This window comes from Dasypus novemcinctus, chromosome 18 (assembly GCF_030445035.2).
Source record: "Dasypus novemcinctus isolate mDasNov1 chromosome 18, mDasNov1.1.hap2, whole genome shotgun sequence".
Taxonomy (NCBI): Eukaryota; Metazoa; Chordata; class Mammalia; order Cingulata; family Dasypodidae; genus Dasypus; species Dasypus novemcinctus.
In genome coordinates, this window is record NC_080690.1 from 33,266,233 (window position 1) to 33,289,355 (window position 23,123).

The 23,123-nt window shown below is 61.7% G+C and overlaps 1 protein-coding gene across 10 annotated transcripts in view; it reads right to left on the minus strand.

Moving 5' to 3' along the window:
* ADGRG1 (adhesion G protein-coupled receptor G1) overlaps positions 1-22,458 on the minus strand; it is a 39,211-nt gene extending 16,753 nt beyond the window's left edge. The window contains exons 1-2 of one of the 10 annotated variants that reach the window (XM_058279946.1): positions 15,637-16,441; positions 14,706-15,541 (exon numbers count right to left, since the gene is read on the minus strand). The gene's annotated coding sequence lies outside the window, so the exon portion shown is untranslated. Of the gene's footprint in view, positions 1-4,413; positions 5,302-5,409; positions 5,815-14,662; positions 15,542-15,636; positions 16,442-20,823; positions 20,889-21,703; positions 21,728-21,804; positions 21,911-22,259 lie in introns of those variants that run through there. The other 9 variants (XM_058279950.1, XM_071209149.1, XM_004468511.4 and 6 more) reach the window with 9 other exon arrangements.
* Between the last annotated feature and the right edge of the window lie 665 nt (positions 22,459-23,123).

The window sequence follows — 23,123 nt, forward strand, 5'->3', positions numbered from 1 at the left end:
TGGAGCTGCCGACCCCCTGCCCCACCTTGGAAAGGATGGATGTGGCCCAGAAGAGGGGCCAGGACAAGAACCGCAGGTCGAGGGCGCAGGTGCACACGTCTGTGCTTGTGAGCGTGCAGGGGTGTGCGTGCACATGAGTGCGGGGGGGGGCAGGGGGGAGGAACAGAGGGCAGGGTGCGGGGGGAGCGAGAGAGCGACCCTCAAGAGAGCTCAGAGGCCAGGAGTGGAGGCTTTTGCAGGTGCTTCCTCCACCACTTTCTAAATGTTTCTTCCAGCACTTTCTAAATGTTTCTTTATAAAAGCAAATCTTACTTAGAACCACCATGTACCCAACAGATCAAAGTGGAGGTGCCCCCGTCAGGGCCGGGGGGGATTCAGGGCCACACCACACCCCCGCTGCCCTGGCAGCACCCAGGGCTCCTCGCCCAGCTCAGGCCGCTCTCCCCCCGCCATTCCCCCGCCACGGGTGAGTGACCGTCGCCCACACAGCTTCCCTGGCAAGTGCGTTCCGGGCTCGCCAGGGAAAGCAGAGTGACTTCAGGTTTCAGGAAGTTTTCTACAGTAAAGGAGAATAAAAACTAAACTAAGAAAAAAAGAATTAAACTAGGGGAGCAGATGTAGCTCGGTGGTCGGGCACCTGCCTCCCACATACGAGGTCCCGGGTTCAACCCACAGTACCTCCTAAAAAAAAAAAGAGGAGCTAGCCACCCGCCCCCAGAGGTTGGCAGTGCCCAGGGAGAGGCTCCCATTTGCGCACTGGACCTGGCAGGAGGCCGCCCAGCCAGCACTGGCCCTGCCGCCCGGGGTTCCCGTCCCGCCAAGTCCCTGGGCTGTGATGCCCTCCCCACGCCGACGGGCCCAGAAGCCTGGGGAGCTCCCCTCCAGCTTGGGGGAATGGGACCCACCAGGAGAAGGGACTCGGAGACCCCCTGGGACCAGCTCCTCGGAGCCTCCCCCGCAGCCCCCTGATCTGGAACTGGAGCATTTGCTTAAGAGGCTCGGGGGACCCACCTGATCCGCCCCCCACACACACCCCCCTTCCTCCCCGGGATGCCAGCCTGGGAGCGCGCAGGTGCCTGGCAGGACAGGTGGGTGGGAATGAGCAGGGTCAAACTGACACAGGGAAAAGGCGGCTGACTTTGAAAGGGGGGGTCACAGCCCCCACTTATTTATTTTTCGTTTTGGGGGCTCCCATACACCCATCATGCTCCCCCTTTTCCCCCTTCCTGTGTCAATAACCTTTTTATATGTGGGTGGAACAGTTGTTACCGCTGATGTACAAATACTGAGACTTAGCCACTGACCGTGGTCGATGGTTTCCCGTACAGTTTACACTCTAGACTGTACACTTTGTTAAATTTCTAATGAAATTCAACGTGGCCTGTATCCATCATTGCAAGGTCCCGCAGAACCCTTCCACGGCCCCCTAAAAACCCCCTCTTCCATCTACTCTATTCCTCCTTCCCCCTCCCCTCAGTGCCCCCTCCAACCACCAGGCTCACTCCTTAAAGGACAAGCTTCATAGTAGCTCACAACAGCATGGAGGGCTTGACACACTGGTCCGTCCTCCCCTCTTAGGAGCGGCCCGTGCTCTCGAGAGACACCCGCCCCTCTGTCTGAGAACACGTGGCGCCTCCCCAGGACGGAAATCCAACTCCTTCCCGCTCACTACGTGGGTCTCCACCCACTGATGCCACTAGGACAAAATGATCGCTCGCACACTCTCAGGCGCACTCTGTCCCGAATGCCCCCCACACACCCTGAACCGTAACCCCCCCTTGTCACATTGTCAAAAGAGCTTTCCCAACATCGTGGTTTTACCCACATACCCACCAACTCCCAGGGCTCACCTGCTCCCTCCCCCAACCCCGCCCCGGGGCCATGGATGTCCTGCCCACCCTCCTCCCTCCTCACCTACCCCCGCCAACCTAGCACCACCCAAGCCAAAAGTATCACTGCACAGTGAAAAGGATGCTGGATTTCAAAAAGGGGGTGGGGGTGTCACAGCTCCCGTTTAGCAGAGGTTTGACTTGTGCCTGGCAATGCGCAAAGCACTTCATCATTTAATCATTTAAACCTCACGGGAACCCTAGGAGGCAAATCCTGTTAATCATGTAAGCCTCACAATAACCCCATCAGGCAAATCCTATTATTATTTCCACCTTAAAGATAAGGAAACCCAAGTCCTAAGAGGTGACGCAGACCCAGGATCACAGAGCAGGTTAGCGGCTAAGTCAGGAGGCAACCCCCAGCCTGCAGCCCTCAAGGCCTATACCTCTAGCTGTTGTGCCCCACTGTGCCCCTTCTCTGCACTCAGTCTCCCCATCTTTGCCATGAAGTCACTTGCTAGAGCACTTTCTAAGGAGCACTAGTGCCAAGTTACAGAAATGCCGGAAAGGCGTTACTTGCGCTTGTGTGTTAGCATACCAAAGGTTCTGGTAAGTCCTGCAGGACAGAAGCCCACAGTGTCCCAGCACAGTGAGATGCAGTTCTTGCATGAAGCCTGCATGAAGAGCTCACTCACACAGATGAGCCTGCCACCCGTACCCCTCCTACTCCGTCCCCACCCCTTCCCTGCTGAGCTGACCCAGAGGCCATTAGCTAGCACAAGATGGGCTGCAGGAGCCCTTCAGGCTGCGGTGTTCCCCAGAGCTGCTCATCGCCATCACTGACACTTCCAGGCAAGAGGTCCTCGGGGAGCCTGGGGTGTGTTTGGCACCTTCCATCTCCCTCCTGCTCTGAAGCATCAGTTCTTGGGGAGAGGGGCACTGCCAGCCCTACCCCCCAGGTGGGCCATTCCGTTAGAGTCAGCCGTGGCCAGCTGGGCCCTCAGCCTTCCTCAAGCAGCTGAGACACTCAGTGCTGGGAGAGAGAGAAAAGAAAGAAAGGGGGTGGGGGGAGAGAAGGGGGGAAGAGGAGAGAGAAAAAATAAGAGGCAAAGAGAAAGAGAAGGGGAGGGAAAGGAGAAAGGGAGTGTGGAAGAAGAGAGAAAAAAGAGAGAGGAAGGCAGGAAGGGAGGAAGGGAGGGAGGGAGGGAGGGAGGGAGGAAGGAAGGAAGGAAGGAAGGGAGGGAGGGAGGGAGGGAGGGAGGGAGGAAGGAAAAAAGGAAGGGATTGGTTGCTTTTAGGAACTGAAAATCAAAGCCTCTTAGAATTTTGGAATTGATTGAAGAGACTTAGAATCTAAGAGACATGGGATTAGGGGCCACCCAACCCAGGCGTCCCAGATCTGGGTGCCCTGGAACCAGCTCTGCCGGGGGTGGGGAGTGGGCACTGGGGGTTTTTCAGCCCAGGGACCCCGATGCCACCCTGTATAGCCCCTGCTCCCCGGGTGATCCAGGCCGAGGTCCCCGGCCCCGTCTCCCCCGGCCCACGCTGAGGAGCAGCTGAGGCCAGGCACCGAGGCGTCCGGGGAATGCAGACTCCCAGAGCAGGGGTGGGGGCGGCCAGGATTAGGGTGACAAGGTGCAGAACCAGCTCTGGGGTCAGCCGTCCGAGGACGTTTGGGCTGGCCTGTCCCCGCCTGGGCCTCAGCCTCCTCCTCCGTGACCCCTGCACCTGCCTTCCTCCCTACAGCCCAGGGGCCCCAGGATCCCACCAAAACCGGGCAGCCTCGGGATTCCTTCAGGGCCCAGGGCAGCACCCACCTCGGAGCCGGCAGGAGGAAGCAGGGCCGCCCCCTCCGCCCTGGCCAGGCGCCCTCCTCAAGCCGCAGCCCATGACCTTGGCTGTCTGGCCGCAGCTCCCCCTCCCCAGCCGCCGCCCCACATTGCCCAAGGTCAGCCAGTTGCTCCCCTGCTGGCTTCTGGGGGCTGCGGTTCAGCTGCTCCAGGCCCGGCAGAACCCCCACCTTTGGAATGTGGGCCCCGGGTCCCAAGGCCAGCCACCAGCCCTCCCTCTCCCCGTCTGGTCCCAGCTCCCTGGCTGAGGGGCAGAGGTCAGCAGCCAGACAACCCCCCGCCAGGGCTCCAGGAGCTGCCCTGCCCACACCCCCCGACTCCGTGCCTGAGTCCCCTCCACTGAGCACCCACGCAGCACCAGGTAGCCCCACAGGGTCCTCGGACCCCTTAGGCTGGGTGCTCTTCACCTCCGGAAGTAACTCCTCACAATAATCGAACTCTGAAAACGCAAGGCATGGCTCTAAGCTCTGAATGCATATGAGCATATTTAATTCTCCCCCAAGCCGGAAGACAAGAATTACGATAGGCACCCACTTAACAAATAAGGAAACTGAGGCCCCGGGAGGCCTAGTTCCTGTGCCCGAGGTCACATGGCAAGTGAGCAGTGGGCACGAGATGGGAGCCCAGCCGCCGGCCTCCAGGGCCCACTGTTGGGGTCACAGCCCGGCTCCCCTTGACCTGACCTGTTAGAAAGGGCACCTCTTAAGAACCTACACTGGAAAGTGTCTACTTGCATTTAGCCGAAAGCCATCTCCTGGGCTTGCCCAGGTTCCCTCGTGCCCAGCCTGGCTCCTGCGGGGCTTCCCAGCACAGCCGGTTGGCTCCTGCTCCTCCGCTCCCCCCGGCACTCTCAGCGCCTCGTCCCTGACCACTGGAGTGTGGCCAGGGACAGAAAGTCGTCTCCAACTGAGGCCGTTGTCTAGTTAAGTGACCACTTCCCTGGAGAGGCCCCCAACGTCCCTAGGGCCGAGCCAAGCCCCACTCCAACCAGCAGCCACTCTATCAAATGCTGGGGAGGGGGATGATGGGGAAGGGGGGTGGAGGGTGAGGGAAATGGAAGGGGAGGGAACTGGAGGGAGAGGAAATGGAAGGAGAGGGAAGCGGGGTGGGAGATGGAGGGGGAGAGAAATGGAAGGGGAGGGAGAGGAAAGGGAGAAGGAGGGGGAGGAGGGGAGGGAAATGGAGGGGGAAGGGAATGGAAGGGGAGGGAACTGGAGGGAGAGGAAATGGAAGGGGAGGGGAATGAAGGGAGAAGAAATGGAAGGGGAGGGAAATGGAGAGGGAAGCGAGGTGGGAGATGGAGGGGGAGAGAAACAGAGTGAGACAGAAACAGAGGGAGAGGAAATGGAGGGGGAGGAAAATGGAAGGGGAGGAGGGGAAGGAAGAGAGGGGGAGGAAGGGTAAAAGATGGAGGGGGAAGAGGGATGGGAGATGGAGGGGGAGAGAAATGGAGGGAGATGGAAATGGAGGGAGATGGAAATAGAGGGGGAGGAAATGAGGGGGAGGGAAAAGGAGGGGGAGAAGTGGAGGGAGAAGGGTAGACGATGGAGGGGAAGGAGGGAGAGATAAATGGAGGGGAGTAGGGGTGGAAGATGGAGGGAAAGAAGGGAAGGGGAGACAAAGGAGTGAAGAAGGAGGAGAAGAGGGGGTGTAAAGGGGGAAGGGGGAGGAGGAGGGGACGGGGAGAGACACCAAGACAGAGGACAGGGGGAGGCGGGGAGGACTCCTACCTGGATGCCTCCTTCGTGGCACAAGGTGGATTACAAATACACAAAGAGCACGAAGGGGCGGGCAAGGGGCTCTCCCTGACGGCAGGCTGTGGCCCCGCTGGCGTGGCAAGCGTTTCTCCCCCGAATTCAAGAGGCCAGAGGGGCCCTGGCAGCCGGGCTGCCCCTCTCAGGCGCTCCAGACAATAGGGGCGGCCTGGGAAGATGGGCGGAGGAGCTCCAGAGCCGCGAGCCCGCGAGCCCGCCAGCCCGCCAACCCGGGGAGAAGGGGCGCAGGTGACAGCAGCCCCTGGCAACCGTTCCCTTGGCAACCGTTGGCAGCTGCGGGGACGACGTCACTGCCCAACTCCGACCCAGACAGCGAGCGCTGCCCAGCTTGTCCTGCACCCCGAGCCCTGACTTGGGTGCTGTCTGGGCCAGGCAGGGAGCTGGCAGGAGGGAGGCAAGATTTAGGGCAGCTGGTTTGGGCACTGGAGGATACCTGCCCGGCTGGAGGATCTCAAAGCACCAAAGCTTCTAATTTCTCAAGAGAAGCAGAAACCCAGATTTTACATGAAATTGGCAAATTTGTCAACATCAACTTTAAACGCAAATCTTTTTAGAACCCAGGGGAGGCCACCCCTGGGGCCTATTAGAAACTGAATTTGGCCCCATGGAGGTTGCCAGGCTGTGGCCTTGGCCTCAAGCCTGGCCGGACACCCCTTAATCCCCCACCATGGGCTGCTGGGAGCCCAGAATGTACCACACTACCCTGCAAACTCCTTAGGGCACACCTCCTCTGGGAAGCCTCCGCAGATTGCAGTTGTCCACCAGGGAGACTGCCCTCAGAAGGAGGGATTCTGAGACACTTCTGGGTTCGGGATTGCCCCTGCCTTCTCCAGAGCTGCCTGGGGAGTGGATCAGACCCTCCTTTGTATGACTCAAATTAGATGCCAGTCCAGCAGCGAGCGAAGGAGCTTCTGGAAGCCCTGCCACGCGCCAGGCGTTGCACTGGGCATTTTGGAGATCCATTTCCACCACCCCGCGAGACCAGTCATGTTGACCCCATCTCACAGATGGGAAGACAGAGGCTCAGGGAGGTGACACGACTTGCCCGAGTCACCTAGCTAAGAGGGGAGCCATATGGAATTTGAGCCCAGATCTCCTCAGCGACATGAAGGCCTCAAGACCAAAGTCCACCTGAGGCTTGACACACACGCCTCCCCCCCCGCCCCGCACCAGCCATTGCACATCTGAACTGTATTTGATCACCTCCAGTGACAGGTGGCTCACTTCCTCCCAAAAGCACACACCTCTGACTTCTAAAAAGCCGCTCATCGCCACTGAGTCAAAGGAAACGACACCGGAGCATGGGGTGGCCTCCATGGGGTGGTGGTCAGTGCCCGGAAGACCACCTGGAGGCGGCGCCCTGCCGCAACCTGCAGGCCAGACCGGAGGCGGGGGTGCTGCTCCGGCCACAGGGGCCCCCCCGTCTCCACTGAGCAGACACAAGTGCCTTCCCAGACAAGCGGGGAGACCTGAAAGCGGTCACACTCCAAGGGGGTCGAGGCGCTTCGGGACCTTTTTTTTCCTCTCTGGCAGAAGCCATGGGAAAGGTGGCAGAGGCTGGGGCAGCTTGGGGCCGCGGGGATGGGGTGCCTGTGCCCCCCTCCTCCCGATGGGCCCGAGCCAGGAGGCTGCTATTGTCTCGCTGCCGCCTCAGCGCAGACCCCATTCAGGCATTATTTTTGGCTCCCGGAGGAAGAGGAAAAGAAAGCAAAGAAAGGAGTTGCTGTTCTCTGGTGAAACCTTCGCCCGGAAAGGAGTGGAGAGCCTGCTGGGCCAGAGAAGCGGCCACTGCGGGATCAGAGGATCCCGTGCTTAGAGGGAGCTGGCAGGGGCTGCGGTCAGGGAAGTCAGGGGGAGGGCACAGATGGGCACCCCTGGCATTTTGTATGCATTAGGCATTCGCTTGCTGCAGTGGCACCCGGAGAAACAGAGGCACAGCACCCTGGGCCCCACCCATCGTCGCTGAGCGACCTACCCTCTTGTAATAACAATACCTACTATCGTTCGCTGCCACCCGGAGCCAAGTCTCAGACAGAGAGATTTATGATGCACTCACTACTTCACACCCATGACAATCCCCAACAGACTGGAAGCTGGGGACACACTGATAAGGCTCATTTTATAAGTCAGAGGCTGAGAGAGCAGCCTGACCGCCAAAACAGCAAGCTGCTGGCCCTGCCCAGCTCCCCCCTCCTTATCTCCCTCCATCCTCCCTGTATTTGCTGGCCCCCTCTCTGTCTGCACACATACCTCAGGACCTTTGCACGTGCTCTCACCACAACACGGAACATTTTTTTCTGGGGCCCTTAATCTGGCTGGCTCCTTGTCAGACTTTAATTCAAGTGTCTCCTCCTCTGAGAAGCCTTTCCTGACCATCCAACCAAAACGATTCTGTCCACCCATCTCTCTCTTCCACGTCACCTTGTCCTATTGTTTTTACAGCACTTAACGCTGTCTGAAATTACCCTATTTGCTTACTTGCTATCCATTTCTCAATATCTGCTATTTTGTCTGTCTTGCTCACCACTTGCATTTCCAGTACCCAGCACACTGCCTGGTACATAGTAGATGTCCAATAAACGTTTGTTGAATGATGAATGAGTCAGCGCTGGGGCTCCAAGCCAGGTCTGGCAGGCCCCAAGCCTTGTCCGAATAGGAGCCCCTTCCTGATGCTGTGGTTCCAACACAGAGGTGCCACTCTGGCGGGGGCTTCGCACTGAGCCATCTCTGCTCCCAGCCTCCAACTCCTTGGGGCGGGGACATGCACACCTCCGCCAGGTGCTTGGCCAGAGAGGAGGGCTGTGCACTGCCCACGAGCAGGGAGAGGACCTGACACCCCCGCCTCACCCCCTCCTGGAGAGTCTCAGTATGCATCCACCTGGTAAGGCCACTGGCAACCGTCCCCTTGGCAACCGGCCATGCCGAAGTGAGGGAGCCCAAGCCTCTCCTACATCTACAGACACAATTTTCAAGGGGCTGATTAGACGATGCCTGAGAGCCCATCTTGAATCTGTGAGCAGCCAACCTCGGATTGTCTCTCTCCATGAAGGCGAGTTTATCACCCCAAGCTCTTTGAATTTGGTGGCCCAGGGAGGGGATTTGCCAGTGAGGGTGGGTCGTGTTCTTATTGCTGTAACTGCCAAGTTTCCCTCCTCGTGGGCTCTCCGAGGTGGAGCGGGGGTTTGGGGGGAAGCAGTACGTGTCTGTGGCCAGGGCATCCTGGGTGGGGGGTTGTATCCCAAAGACTAGCCTGCAGAGATTCCCATGGGTGTTGGCACACACAGTTACCAGATGTGTGACCACAGACAAGTACAAAGCATGGGATGTAACTGACCTCCCATTTTACAGCTGGGGAAACTGAGGCTCCCAAACCTGACTCTGTCCACTCCTTAGCCTGTGCCGCCTCTAGTTCCTACATGTTAGTCCCACCCCCTGCCTCCCGGTGGCGGAAGTTGGACACAGAGGCTCAGAGAGGCCAAACGATGGGCCTGAGGCCTCAGAGCCCAGGAAGGGGCGCAGACCACCCTCCCCCCAATCTCACCGTCCCACCCACTCCCTGTGGTCAGCCTCGCGGCTTCTGACTCTGGCTCCTGAAACCCAGGTGGGGGAACAGGCAGGTCTCCTGGGCACGCTGACGTCTGCCCCCGGGTCTCCGTGGGAGGCACTGGCTGTCCTCCCCCATGGCTGGCGACAGGTGCTCCTGCACCGGACCTGGCTCCCCTACTCCCACATCAGGCCCCGGGCCCCGGACACCAGGGGCCAGACCCTGCCCATCCGTCCCCACGCCGTGTCCCTAGGTGGGAGGGCCCCGCAGAGGAAGCTGCAGGCACAGGCGAGGACACACAGGGGTGAGGACAGCTCAGAGGAAACCGCCCACAAGGACTCATTCTGGGTCCTGCCCGCTGCCCGTGGCTCTAGCCGGGTCCTGTCACCCGCAGGTGTGTGCAAGGGTGGACGTTCAGCCAAGGTCACAGGCAAAGCTACGGAGAGGGATTCTAGATGGAGGTGCCCCCTGCCCATCAACATTGCCTGACGCCCCTATGTGCTGCTGAAGAGACTTATGACATGGGAGCAAGTGGGAAATAGGCGCCTCTCTCCCCAGGATCTGAAAAGTTCAAGGCTGTAAAGAACCCCACAGGACGCCCGTGTTCCCTCTACAACTTCCCTGCCACCTTAAACACCTGCAGGGATGGGGCACTCACTGCCTAAAGGCAGAGCAGCCCTCCTGGAACGCCTTAGGAAAGAGCCCGTGCCTGGAGACGCGGGTTCAAGTCTCTGCTACCACTGGCTGGCAGGGGGACCTTGAACCTGCTTGGTCCTTTGTAAAATGTGGATGCAGATCAAGACAAAAGGGTCTTTGTAGTTAGCAAAGCCCTGCACATGAGAGGAGGGGGGTTAGACTATGAGTCGCCAACCCTGCCCCCACCCAAGACAGTGACACAGCCGGTGGAGTGGTGGGCAGCAGGCGGCGCGCCTGGCATGACTCAGCTACCCCAGCAGCTCCTGGGGTTCACCCCTCACATATGTCACCACCGAGGCAGGTGGTCTGGGCAGTTGTCTCCCGGCCACAGGGTCAGAGACCCAGGGTGCCAGCCTCAGGACTCAGGCCCCCAGACAAATGACCACAGAGTCCTGCTCAGCCCCAGGAAAGTAGCCCAGCTAGCACCCAGGCCTCCCCTCCAGGCGCAGGGCCGTGGCCAGGCGGGTCAAGCCTCCGGTCTCGGGAGGAGCCCCAGGCCGACTGGACAGCTCCTCAGGCCACCGATCCCAGCCCTGCTGGGTGGGTGTGGCCACGGGGGTGGGCTCTCTGAGGATTGGTGCCCTCCCCAGTGACATCACGGGAGGGCGGGGCCAGTGCTCCAGAATATACTCCCTAAACTCGGAGGGAATGACCACAGGGCTCGCCGCAGGCCAGGCTCTGGGCCACCGTTTAAGACCTAGTGGGTCATTTAACTTTCTCAAGGCGCCATTACCATCCTCATTCTTAAGATGAGGGAAATGAGGCACAGAGAGCTTAATACACTTGTCCAAGTTCACACAGCTGGAGGGCAGAACCTGATAGCCCCAGAGCCTTAACCACCCAATTTGTGTGCCTCTCCCAAAGGAGGGCGGTGAACAAAGGTCTAGGGCAGCTGGCGGTGGAGGTGGACTGCTCACAAGCCCCTACAACATGTGGCTGTCTCGTTTCATTCCTACGGGGTCTTTGAGATTCAGGTATCCTCCGCCCCGCTTTACAGCCTAAGTAATGAGAAATTAAGCCGCATGGTGGAGGCCGTTATTCAGGGATCTGAATCTAGTTCTAACTCGACCACCCCACGGCCCTGAAGGTCAAACTTTCAGCTGAGGTCTGTGGAAGACCTGCGCAGTGGGCTAAGGACAACCTTTGCAGCTATTCTTTCCCCAAATTTCAGCAACAACCCTGGAAGGGGTAGCATTGTCATCTCCGTCTCACAGGCAGGGAAACTGAGGTCTGGAGAGGTTGCATTAACCTCGTAAGCCCTTCAGCCCCTCGCCCCGTGGGGCTTGAGAACCGCTTCTAGGGGGAGGGCAGAGGCCTGAGGAGTGGGGTAAGGGAGGCGATTCTGAAAGGGGAGGGTGTCGGGGAGGTGGCCCCGCGGCTTTAGCATTTCACTGTTGCTCATTTTCAAGTTAAAGAGGCCCTAAGCCTGGGGCACCTGGCCAAAGCCACCAAGCTGCAGAGCTGTCTACCTTTCAGGGACCAGGAGCCTAGGGTGGCTCCTGGACAGTGGGGCCCCCACCCCCAGGCCATCTCCCACTAATCCAGACAGGCCGGTCCACTGGTGCCTGGAAGCGCTGCCGGCTCCTCCAGGCTGAGCTTTTATCTCTGCCAAAACATGTCTTTTCCTGGAACTGCCAAGCACACCACAAACTGTCCGAGCCTGAGAAGGCGCCAGCCCCAGAGCCCGACGCTCACCACACTGGTCTCCCCACCAAAGTACAAGTCAGGCGGGGAAGGGGCTGGGGCAGGTCCTGCTGGGGCCCAGGTGGCCCCGGCTCTCCTGGGGATGAAAGACGAGCTCCCAAGTTACTGTGCTTATCTGCCCAATGGGAGAGCCAATGATAAAGGCTAGCATTCACAGGGGCCGGGCACCATTCTAAAAGTTCTAAACGCTTTCCCATGTTAACTCCCTTAATCCTCACAACGGCCCTCTTTTTACAGATGAGGAAACCGAGGCACGTGCCCAAGTCGCACTATCAGAGAGGAACAAAGTCAGGATTCTCACCCAGCCAAGCTGGCCTTGCCATCTCTGTGGGCCCTGTCACCCGCCAGGAGCACGGGCTTTGCCGTGGCAGGGACCCCCCAGCACCCAGCCTAATGCCTGGCCTGGCCAAGGAGCCCGCCACCCCACCAAGTAATGCCTGGCCTGGCCAAGGAGCCCGCCACCCCACCAAGGGGGAAGGAGAGCGCAGGGGACAAGAGCCAGACTCTGGAGCCCCAAGGACACGGGTTTACTCACCGGGTAAGTCCCCTGTGCCTCAGTGTCCTCAGCCTTAAGGCGGGCACAGAAGTAGCACCCGCCTCCCAGGAACAAAGCCCTGAGCCCAGGACCCAGCAGGGGCTGAAGTCAAGGGAAGGATTGTCCTAGCCCAGGCCGGGCCTCCAGGGAAGCAGGGGCAGTTTGGTTGAAGAGCCTGGGAAGGTGCCTCGGCCACCTCATGCCAGGGCCAGCTGGGGCCAGTCAGTGGTCAGACAGTGTGCACCCTGTGTCACTTCCCCATCCCTGGCCCCTTCCCAGCAGCCCAGGCCTGACCCTAGAATCTTCCGGGCCCTTTTCCCCAGGGGGGTCTCAAGGAACTCCAGATGGGCATGAGGACCAGAGACTGGGGGATGGCATGGTCTCAGCCAAGCGACAGCTCTGGAGAGGGCAGACTCAGGCCCCGCCAGGACCTGCCCACCCCCATCTAAAAGGCCCCTTTGTGCCAGCTGTGCCCCGCCCCCCACTTGCCATCTGCCAGGTCCCTGGGGTCCTGGTCACCCCCGACTGCGGGTTTGCTCACGTGATGCCCCCATCTGCCATGAGTCAGAAGGCAGAGTCCACAGGGCTCCCCCGAGGGCCCGGGGGGGGGGCGGTGGGGGGTGTAGAGCCCAGCTCAGGGGAGGAGGAGGCAGCCCTGGGTTTGGTGCTGCTTTGCCGCGGCTCCCCCATCCTACCCCTCCCCGACATCCCCCCTGGCGCCACTGAGGCCTCCCTCAGGAGCCCCAACCCTCACACCTGCCCCGGGGAAGCCTCCCCCCCCTGCACCCCTGAAAGGGGCACGGCAGCCATCGTCAGGCAACCGCACACAGCTGCAGCCGTAGTTGGAGCTGCCGAGGGCCTGGCGGGCTGGAGCACAGCCAGTGCCCCTCGCGGCTGTCCCAGCCCTCTCCCACCTCCAGCCTTTGCCCTGCAGTGGCCCTGCTAGGAGAGCCATCCTCACGGCACGCGGGGACCCGCGATGGCCCCTGGCTCTGCGATGGCCCTTGCCTTGCTGGGCTGCCACCTCCCCCTTTCCCCAGCCCAGGAAGTTGTCCCCCAAGCACAAGCCTCCAGCCCAGCAGCCGGAGGCCAGGGGACCCCACCTCACAACCCCTACCCTCCCCATCCCCCGGGGGTTGCAGTCTGACGCCTGCCAGGTCTCCTGTGCCTTTGTGTGTCCTACCAGTTCCTTGGCCTTTGCTCATGCAGGCTCCTCTGCCAGGGGCGGTTCTACCCCCATCCCCACCCCGCAAAAACACCCTCCAGGGGGCCTCTGGGCTCCCCAGCTAGAAAGGGTCTTCTCCTTCTCCAGGCTTATCTCACTCCCCAGCCTCACATCCTAACTGTCTTGTTTGTTTGTGTCCCTGACAAGATGGGGTGTCACGGCCAGGCTGACCGGCCCTACCCCCAGCCCCTAAAAGCAGATAACAGCGCAAGCTGCCTCCCACCGCCTTCCCTCCAGACCACGCCTGGAGCCGTGATGCTCCAGGACTTGAACCTCTCAGAGCCAAGTCCCAGGACCCCTGGAGGGCAGGGCAGCCTCTCGCCCCCACCCAACCACTGAGCAGCTGGAGCAACTGAGGCTTGGCAAGAGGCCACTGTGAGGCTATGGCCAAGGCGGGTCTATATCTCAGGGTTCTGGGGAAAGAGAGATCAGCTCTACCCCAAGAGCTAGTTCCACCCTGGACACTGGCAGGGAAGGCGTCCCAGGACCCCTGGCCTGGGCTCCCGGATCCAGCTCAGCTGCCAGTGGCTTCCACAGTCCAGAGATGCCACTAAGTCTACCAAAGACCCCTTAGGGTACTCCACAGGGAGAAGCAGGGGTCTTAAATTGGGGCCACCTACGATTTCCAGGAGATCTTCTATCTGCCTGACAGTGAATAGCACAGGGTACAAAGTAGGCGCTTACTAATGTTTATAGGAATCACTTCCTCGGCCCCCCGAAGGCGCCACAGAGGCCATTTTGATCAGCTTCACCTACCCCAGGGGAAGGCTGCGAGGGGCTCTGTCTCCTCCCACCCCCCATTCCCCGGTCAGTAAAGGAGCGCCAGTCCCTTCCCATGAGGCCCTGGGAGACTCCAACTCAGCACCACGCAAAGGGAGGCTGGTTGGGGAGGGGGCAGTACGGGAACTGTCAGCTTCCCACCCACCCCCCAGGGGGAACAGAGTAGGCGCTGTGGCGGCAGCAGGGTGAGACGGCCCTATCAGCCCCAGGCAGACGGCAGCCCTGAGGTCTGGTGGTTAGCAGGCAGGCGACACTGGCCTGCAGCCTCCACCTCCCCATCTATCCGTGCCCCCCCACACCAGGACCCAGGACTCTCTCTTGTCCTCGTGCCCCGTGACCAGACTGCATTGCCGGGCCTCCTTCTCCCGTGGGGGTCTGGGAGGTAAAGAGCTGCACTGCCCCTGGCTCCGTAGGGGACGCTAGGTCCAGTCCCCAAAGCAGCCCTCTCATCCCGAACCCTGGCCCCTGGCTCTCCATCCCCAGACTGGCTGCCTCCTTAGCGCCTCAGTCCTCCCAGCTGGACGCAGGGCGCAGGAGCGGCTCTGAGGGATTCCCCTCTTCTCCAGCCCCTTTCTCTTCCCAGGCTTCTCCCCATCCTCCCACCCTCACTCCAGAGACCCTTTTCCCAGCAACGCGCACCTGGACTAGACCCCATCGAGATGCCAGGACCCCCCAATTTCCCATTCCACCATCCCCACCCTCTGCCCAGCGGTCACGTACACACCCTGTCCCTCCTCCTGCCTGCTGCTGCGCCCCGGGGCTGGTACCTGGAGCCAGGTGCAGGGTCCGCGTGGGGCCAGGCGGCTGACCCCCTCTCAGGCGCCGCCTCCGCGGCGTAACCCGCCGGGCCGGTCCCCACTGCTGCGAGCTGGCGGGCGTGAGAGACCCCTCTCCTCCGCAGGGCAGGGCGGGCAGCCAGTGAGGAGCCAGAGCCGGGGGAGGGGCCAGGCTGTGTTTGGGGGGGGTCGACCCCTCCCGCCCCAGTTGGCTCCTCCCCCCTCCCTGGGCTCAGCGGATGACTAAGTCACTACGGACTTAGAGGGAGGCCCGGAGGGGGCAGGGCCGCGAGTGCAGAGGCGATGAGGGCGGGGGGGGGGGGGGGGGGGGGGGGGGGGGGGGATGCCGGTGACTCAGCGCTGGACACGAGGGGACCTCACCCCACCCCCTTCAGGCAGGCAGGTGCCCGGTCTCACGGGCGCAAGCCCGGGGGGAGCTCTGCCACCTCGCCCTGCATCTGCCGCTTGGAGAGAACTCCCCTGAAGTTCCCGCAGAGACGCCAGCGTTGCCCCTGGCAACGGGCAGGCCATCAGATGCTGCCCCCACCCCCAGACCCAGGCGACAACTGCCCCTTCCTGGAGGAGACTCCAGCCTCCTTGGCAGTGGACAGGAGCCAGCACTGACCGGCAGAGCGGAAGGCAATGGGGGGGGGGGGCGGGCAAGCCGCCTGCACGAGGCCAGCGGGGCCACACCCAACTGGCCACCCGACCTTGGGCCCCTCGCAATGCCCCCCTCCCCCCAGTACCCATGGCTTCAGAATTCCAAGACTCAAGCTCTGGATCCTGAGACCTCAGGGAGCTTCCGCAAATGGCTTCTCTCGGTCCATCTGCTGAGCCAAAGGGGAAACCGAGGTCGTTCCAAAGGCTCGGAGAGAAGAATCTGGAACTGTGCCAACGCCCCCTCCTCTTTCTGGCCACTCACCTCCGCCAGTGGCTGCCTCACACCACCCAGGCGCAGGGGCTGCGCTGGGAGTCAGGAAGCTCCTGAGAAACTCCTCCGTCCTGCCGAGGGGGCGCCCCCAGGCCCCCCTCCACCGCCCGGCACGGGTAAATGATTCCCGAGCCTCTAGGCGCTGGAGGCGTTCGCCGCCCGGCGTGGGCGAGCTGTGACAGCAGCAGTACCAGCCGTGTCATCACGGCCACGGCTACACCTACTGGCCGCTGACTTCACCCGGACCCTTCTCCCTCCCGCCGTCCCCACCGCACCCCGGGGCGCAGGCGAAGCGTAAAGCATGTTGCCAGACCAGAGCCGGAGCCCTCGTAAACACTCGCTAGAAGATGAGGGGGGAAGGGAGAGGACAAGGCGAGAAGCGCAGCCAGAGGAGAGAACCCGCCCAGGTCCCGCACCGCGCGGCAGCGGAGCGGGGCACTCAGGCTCCACGCACAGCGCGCCCTCCCCCGCCCGCCAGCACGGGGACCGGACGCGGCAGGTGCTCAGGGGATTCTGGGTCCAAGGACCGGCCATCTGAGAGGGAGCTGGGAAGAGTCGCCTGCTGCCACATGGCAGCTCTAAGGGGCATTTCAGGCAGCCTGGGGGGCTGCGAGCTGCGGAAGGTGAAGCACCCCGGCCGCCCCACCCCCGCCTGTCGGTCCTAAATGGGGCCACCGGGCAGAGGAAGGGCAGTGAGGCCAGCCCCTGGGGCGCAGGGAGGCCCCGAGCCACAGCGCCCAGCGGGCAGAGCTGTGCTCTCCAAGGCTATGCCCAGGCGGGCGGGCGCCGGCCCGTGTCCCTGCGCAGGCCTGCTGCTTCCTCCCCTTATTCCCAGAAACAGGAGGGGCCAGTCCACGCTGGGGACCAGGAAATGGGAGTGGAAGTGAGTTATCCAGGAAAGGATGAGGAGTCCCTGGCACACTGCGTGCTCTGGGCAATTCGCCACCCCTCTTGAAGCCTCAGTTTCCCCAAGGTCTGTCCTGCAGGGGCCCCTGGGAGCTGGGGCAGCCTCATCTGTTCCCAGGGGTGAGGCCGCAGTGCAGCTGCCCCCGCCCCACTGCACACAACAGGGCATGCAGGCCAGCAGGGCGCAGGGGGGGAACTGGAGGCGCTTCTCTCTCTGCAGGCGGCAGGGCCCGGCTAAGCTGGACGCCCGAGCGAGGGACCCAGAAGCCCGGAGTCATCTGCCACTCTGGCCACACAGGAAAGACCTGCCAAGCCCCCCTGCCCTCTCATGTCCCATGTCCATCTCAGAGCCCTTCTCTGTGCTGGGCCCGGGGCTAGGCTCTAGGCGGGAGCAGCCCATAGAGGACTCTGGGAATCAAAGGAGAGAGAACAAATAAACCCTTACCAATCCCAAGACTGCATCAGATCCCCGGCTTTAGGTGGCTCCCTCTCCTTCCATCCTCCAACCCTGACGGCTGGGTACCACCAGTATCCCCGTGCTAGAGATGGGCAGAGGCGAAGCATGGGCTCTAGCCCAGCACCTGCTAGGCATCAGGATCTTTGGGTACTTACGGTCATGCCCTCTTCTGGTTCTGGCTCAGTCGATATCCCCACTCTACAGAAGAGGGCCGGGGTGCAGAGGCGGGGAGGGGCTTGCCCGAATCTTAGAAACAGAGCCAGGATTTGTCCCAAGTCCATTTGCTCCAGAGCCCCTGCTGGGTCTTGACGGAGGGCAAGGGGTCTTGATAAATGGAGATGGCGGGAAGGGCATTGCAGGTAGAGGGAACAGCACAAAAGAGGTGGAGAGGTGGGAACTCAAGTGGAATCTAATTAGGACAGTAGGGGGCAGATCCTGGAAGACTTTGAGACCGTGGAACTTGGGGGTTAGTCAAAGGCACTGGGGAGCCAGGGGAGCTGTTTGGGCATGGGGGGTGGGGAATTGTGTGTGAGCCGTGCTTAAAACATGGTCCGCAGACCTGCAGCATCACCAGAGAACGTAGAAATCCAGCATGTCTGATGGGCCACCGGCCTGTGAAATCCAAGTCTGCCCAGGGGATTCCAGTAAACCCTAAAGCGTGACCCTGATCTAGACTCTAGGGGATTGTACCAGCAGCCACGGGTAGACTGCACGGAGGGGTGGGGGGCAGGCCAGGGTCCAGCTAGGGGCTCGAAGAAGATGAGGCAGAGGAGGGGCTTTGGTGCAAGAGCCCAGATGCAGGGCTGGGACCCCTTACTCAACTCATGAAGGCTGGGGAAGAAAGGGAAGGCAGAGGGAAGGGTGGAAGATGCCAGAAACTGCCCTCAGCATGGGGCACAGGATGGGGTGTGGCTCTCGTAGGGTCAGTGGAATAGGGGTGCTCAGGTCGCCGGGCTTCTCCGGGCTCTACCAGCTGGGTGACCCAGGCAAGCCTCGGTCTAGCCACCTGCCTCACCTGTCAAACAGAGGCAATAATAGCACCGCCTCTTGGGCAGATTAAACGAGGCCTCCTACGTAAAGCTGCCAGCCCAGGCTTGGCACAGAATAAGCTCAGGAGACAGAGACAGGGCTGCCAGGGAGGGGACAGGGGTCAGATGATGGGCTGTCTGTGGTGCCCACCAGGACAGAGGCCTGGGCTATCGGGAGGGGGGCCTCCAGCCCTTGTTTCTGCAGGTCTCACCCTTCTGCCCCTCTCGCCCCCCAGCCAGGGCAGCATTTGAGTGTGAACCAGCCTCACAAACACTGAAGGGCCTTACACAGCCACGCGAGGGGTCATGGAAGACCCTGCCAAGGTGGGCACTTATTGGACAAGGGCAGTTCAGGTCCCTTCCCCGGCAAGCAGAATGACCTTGTAAATCATTGAGCATAGAGCCTAGTACACAGCCATTGCCATCATTATCACAAAGTCAACACAAATGCCAAAGACCCAGCACTCCACAGTTTGCAAAGCCCTTTCATGTCCAGTATCTCCTCTACATTCCACATCCTCCTCATAAGATAAAACAGTGATAACTGCTTCCATTTAACAGAGATGGAAACTGAGGTTCAGGGAGAAAAGCATCCCAAAGTCACCCAGCGTGTCAGCAGCAGAGCCAGGATTAGAACCCAGGTCCCGTGATCCAGGCCATCTCCCTGTTCATTCCCGTGGGAAAGCCTGCTTCTCAGAGGCGTGGGGGCGGCGGCAGCCCCATGATAACGCCATCCTCCGTCATGCCCGCCCAGGGCCCGGCAGGAATGGCAGTGCTCATGTGACTCAGCGGCCCTCACAAAGGGAGCTGTGTGCCCTGTGCCCCAGGCCCCACTCACACCCGTGCCCCAGCCGGGAGAGAGCAGGGAGCCATGCAAGATGTCGGAGAGCCAGAAGCACCCTTGGCCTTTGAAATGGGACGTCAAGCCCAGGCTTGGGATGAGAGAGATCGGTGCCAGATGCGCTGGTGGAATGAAATGCCAGGCAAGCAGAGACTGCCCAGGTCCAAGCCTGGTTTCCAAGACCTTATTTGGAGCTCCAAGGACAGACCCAACACAAACAGCTCCGTGGGGGTGGAGCCCGCCCAGGTGCTCCGCCCGCAGTTACCTGCACCAGCTTTCAGGGGGGCTGGTAGTCAGGGAAGAGACACTTCCTGCACGCCACCTGGCCCCAGCACCCGCCTCTCTCTACCCCTCCCCCCGCGGGGTTCCAGAGTCAGGGCCCATGAGCACCTGCTGAGCACCTGCTGTGTGCTAGGCAAGGGACTTGCATTTTCTCCCACAACCCTGCCAGGGAGGCTTTGCCCCGGTTCCCAGAGGAGGAGACTGAAGTTCAGAGAGGGAGGGGGCCCAGCCCAAGGCCACACAGGATTCGAGCCAGGGTCCAACTTCAAGGTCCGTTTCCTCCCCCAGGAACTCCTTCCTGGTTCCAATGGCATCCTGGCCACATACCAACAACAGTGGCCTTGGACCCAGCCCAGACAAGCAGATAGACGCTCCCCTCCCCCACGCTCACCCCATTCCTGCCCGCTGGGAGGGATACAGATCCTCCGGCAGAAACCGGGCTGGCTGGGCCTCTGAGGCCGCCCCCGCTGACTCCCCAGGAGGCGGGCACGCCTGGGTGCCCAGGTGCCCGAGGGAGAAGGTGGTCCGGGCGGCTGCCCTCCCTTAAGCATGACGGAATGTCTGACCCTCAGCCTGGTCCCCCAAGGGCATTTGGCAGGACTGGATCCAGCCAGAACCAGCCTGGAAGGTCATTCTGGCCACACCCCTGCCTCTCAGGCCTTGGAAGGCCCCTGAGCGCAGGGCAAGGATGGGGGCTCTACAAGCGGCCTGCCCACCGGCTTGTGCAGGGAAAGAGGACCAGTGGCCTGAGTTCCTTAGTGAGAACCTGCCCGTCGGCGCGTCAGGGTCCCGTTGGCAGCTCAGGTTGGGAGCGAGGTGGCCGGGGCCGCCTGCCCCTTCTGCCTCTGGAGCCGGCAGTGAGGGCTCTGCTAGGATGAGACACCTGGGAGGACCACGCTTTCCGGGGGACCCCCAGGTGCTTTCCCTGCTGGAGATGCAGTGATTGGGAGGCTCCCAACTGCCCCTCACCCCACCTAGACTCACCCCAAAGTCCTCCAAATAGCAAAGCAGAGGGTCTGGCCTCAAACTGTCCTTGTTTGGGCTTCCTGTGCTTCAGTGACCTCATGGTAAAATGGGGGTGACATTTTACTGTCCTTATCCCATCTCGGGGCTTAGTTTGTCCTTCCCCCTTTCAAAAGGCAAATTTGCCCCGCTAGTGGGGAAGCAGAAAAGGCTTCTGGATCCTCAGTCAGAGCTTCCCTTCCAGAACAAGAGGGCCTTGGGGCCTGGGGTCACCAGCGCCCCCTTACTCCAAAGCCAGCCCAGGTGCTGCCCCAAGGGGGGCAGGTGGCCAGAGAGCTTAGAGCTCCCCAAGGCAGCAGAGCCGGTGGGCAGGGATGCCAGCTCGCTTCGTCGGGATGAGGGCAACAATGTACAACGTCACTTGATCTGCCCTGTGGCCCCCACACCCTCGCCCTACACACACCCACCGTGGTACCTGGCACAGAGGTGTGTGAAGGTGTTGGCTGCAGGAGACCCAGCCAGAGGGTCATAAAGAGGGAGCCTCGGTTTCCCAGCCTGGAAGCCAGGGCTGCTGCCACTTCTCTTTTGGTAAAATAAGGAGTCAGGGTTGGAAACACTTTGTGGAAAGCCCCCAGAGCACCCTGCTCCCTGGCCAGGAGACACCCCCAGGCCCTCCCAGGAGCACTGCCTTCCGCATGTACCTCTGTTCCTGCAGCCAGGGTCTCCCCCAAGCGCTGGGGCGCAGATGGCTCGGGAGGCAAATGGAGCAGCAACGGCAGCCCCCAGCGGCGGCCTATTGCATGGAGGGAACACGGAGGGTCTGTTTTGTTGCCCACACACTCCGGCTGGGACAGACAGGGTGGGCACAAGGCTCCAGCCTCCCCACCTCCGCCTGGCTGACTTGGAGCAAGGAGACGGGGTGGGGTGGGGGGTCCCTGCTCCAGTGTGCGTTTTTAAGTCGGTGCTTTTGTCCATCTCCCTCAAATGCTACAGATGAGGAAACAGGCCCAGAGAGAGGAAAGGGCGCCGGGGCCGCCGCCCCCATCCTCGCACGTCCTCGGCCACCATTTAGGAGTCTCCCCAGAGGGGCCTGGCCGGGGCGGCGGTCGCCGAGGAACAGTTTGACTTTCTCCTCCTGTCTTGGCAGCCAGGGCCTAGGGGCTGTGCCGCTCGCTGCTGGGGGCCGGGGAGAGACAGAGTGACCCTCTGCTGGCAGCTGGCACCCCCCAGGCTGGGCCCTGTCCCCCTCCATTCCTGCCCACCGCGGAGGCCGCCTTGCTGCTCTTTGTCAAAAGTCAAACAACCCCGGCCAACCTGTTCCCAAACCGGTTTCCCGCGGCATGGTGGGAGGAAGGAGGCTCGGGGCCTCCTGATCCAAGCACCAGGTCTGCAGCCTCGCCCTGGCCATAAACTTCCAGCATTCTCCTCGGCAGGGCCGTGCCACCAGCATGCTACCCCCGCCCCAGGCAGCCTGGGGCCACCCACAAACAACCAGGGCCTCCCAAGTGACACCTCCCGAACCCGGAGCCGTCCGAGGGCTGGGCCTCCTCACACCTGCACAGGTGCCCGCACGGCACTGACCTGGAACCGAGGGGCTCGCCAAGGTGGCATGAACGGGGCGCGGAGCCACACCCGCTGGCCTGCCCTGCCCCTGCCCCCCACCCTGAACAGCAGGCTCTTACCTCTGGGTCTGGGGCAGGCCCTCAGCTGACGCTGCTCCACCCCTTCCACCTCCTCCCTGCACCCAGTCTGAGCTTGTCCCAACGGGCAGCCCCAGGTGAGGCTCCGCCTGCCCTCCCAGCCCCACTTCCGGCTGGCGCCGCAGCAGGGGCTGCCGCCAGCCACCCTCTCCCTCACCTGGGCTTCCCTGCCCGGGCCTGACCTGGTCCCCGGGGCGCTGAGTCCTCACCCCCGCCCTCCACGGGCTCTCAGCACCTGGGCCCAAGGATGCCAGTCAGCCCACCCACAAGGCTGCTCGTGGGGGAGCCACTGACAGTCTCCGAGCCTCACTGACCCCCACCCAGGGCGGTAGGGGGTGGAGAAAAGCTCCCTCCCACCCCCACTGAAATCTGCCAAAGCTCTGAGTTCTCTCCTGCTTCCTCCCCGAGCTCAGGCCCCACCTGAAGCCTGGACTTACCTCACCTTCCTGCAATAAAACGAGCAAGTCGGCCGCTGGTTGGAGGCTGGAGGTGGCAGGAGGGGGGCCACAGGAGGACGGTGAGCAGAGGGGGGCGCAGTCCCTGCTCTCAGAACGTCCAGCCTCCTGCAGGGCACCCATGGGAAACAAGACAAAGGCTGGGTGCACCTTCCTGGGAGGGGTGGTGGCAGCTGCGCCAGGTATCCTGGATGGACGCCGAGGGGGAGTGGCCAGGCGGGCTCTCCCCACAGCACAGAGCCCTCACCGAGGCCCTGGCACAGCCCTCCCACCAACTCGAAGAGCCTCCTCTGGGCCCCTGGCCCACACCCCTGCCTACCCCACCCCCTTGCTGCACCCTTCAGGCCTTGCCTCAGACGAGCAGTTCTCCAAGGGAACTCCAAATTCCCCTCACCCAGGCACCCACTCCCCCTACTCCCCAGATGCTGTATGTCCTGGTCGGGGGAGAGGGCAGGCATGTGTAGTTTTAAAGGTCCTAGCTTCTGAACATTGAGAATCACTGACTAAACCACTTCTTCCAGGAAGCCCTCGGTCCATCGCTGATCCAGTCAACAGCATTCACGTTAGGTGCCCTGTGGGCCAGGCCCGAGCGAGGCACGAGGGGTACAAGAACATGCCTTGGGAGCCTTTCCTTGCCTCCCCCACCCCACTGGGTCTCCCCCAGCCCCGTGGGCTCCCCCTCTCCTGGGACCAACCCCCAGTGGCAGAAGCATCGCTCTCCTCTGTGTCCCCCGCCAGATGGCAGCGCCCACGCCCCCGCTCCGGGCCTGGTGCAGAGAAACTGGGTTAATGCTGGGGGAGGAGGGAGTGGGGAAGAAGGGGTGATGGATGAATGGGAGGACAGAA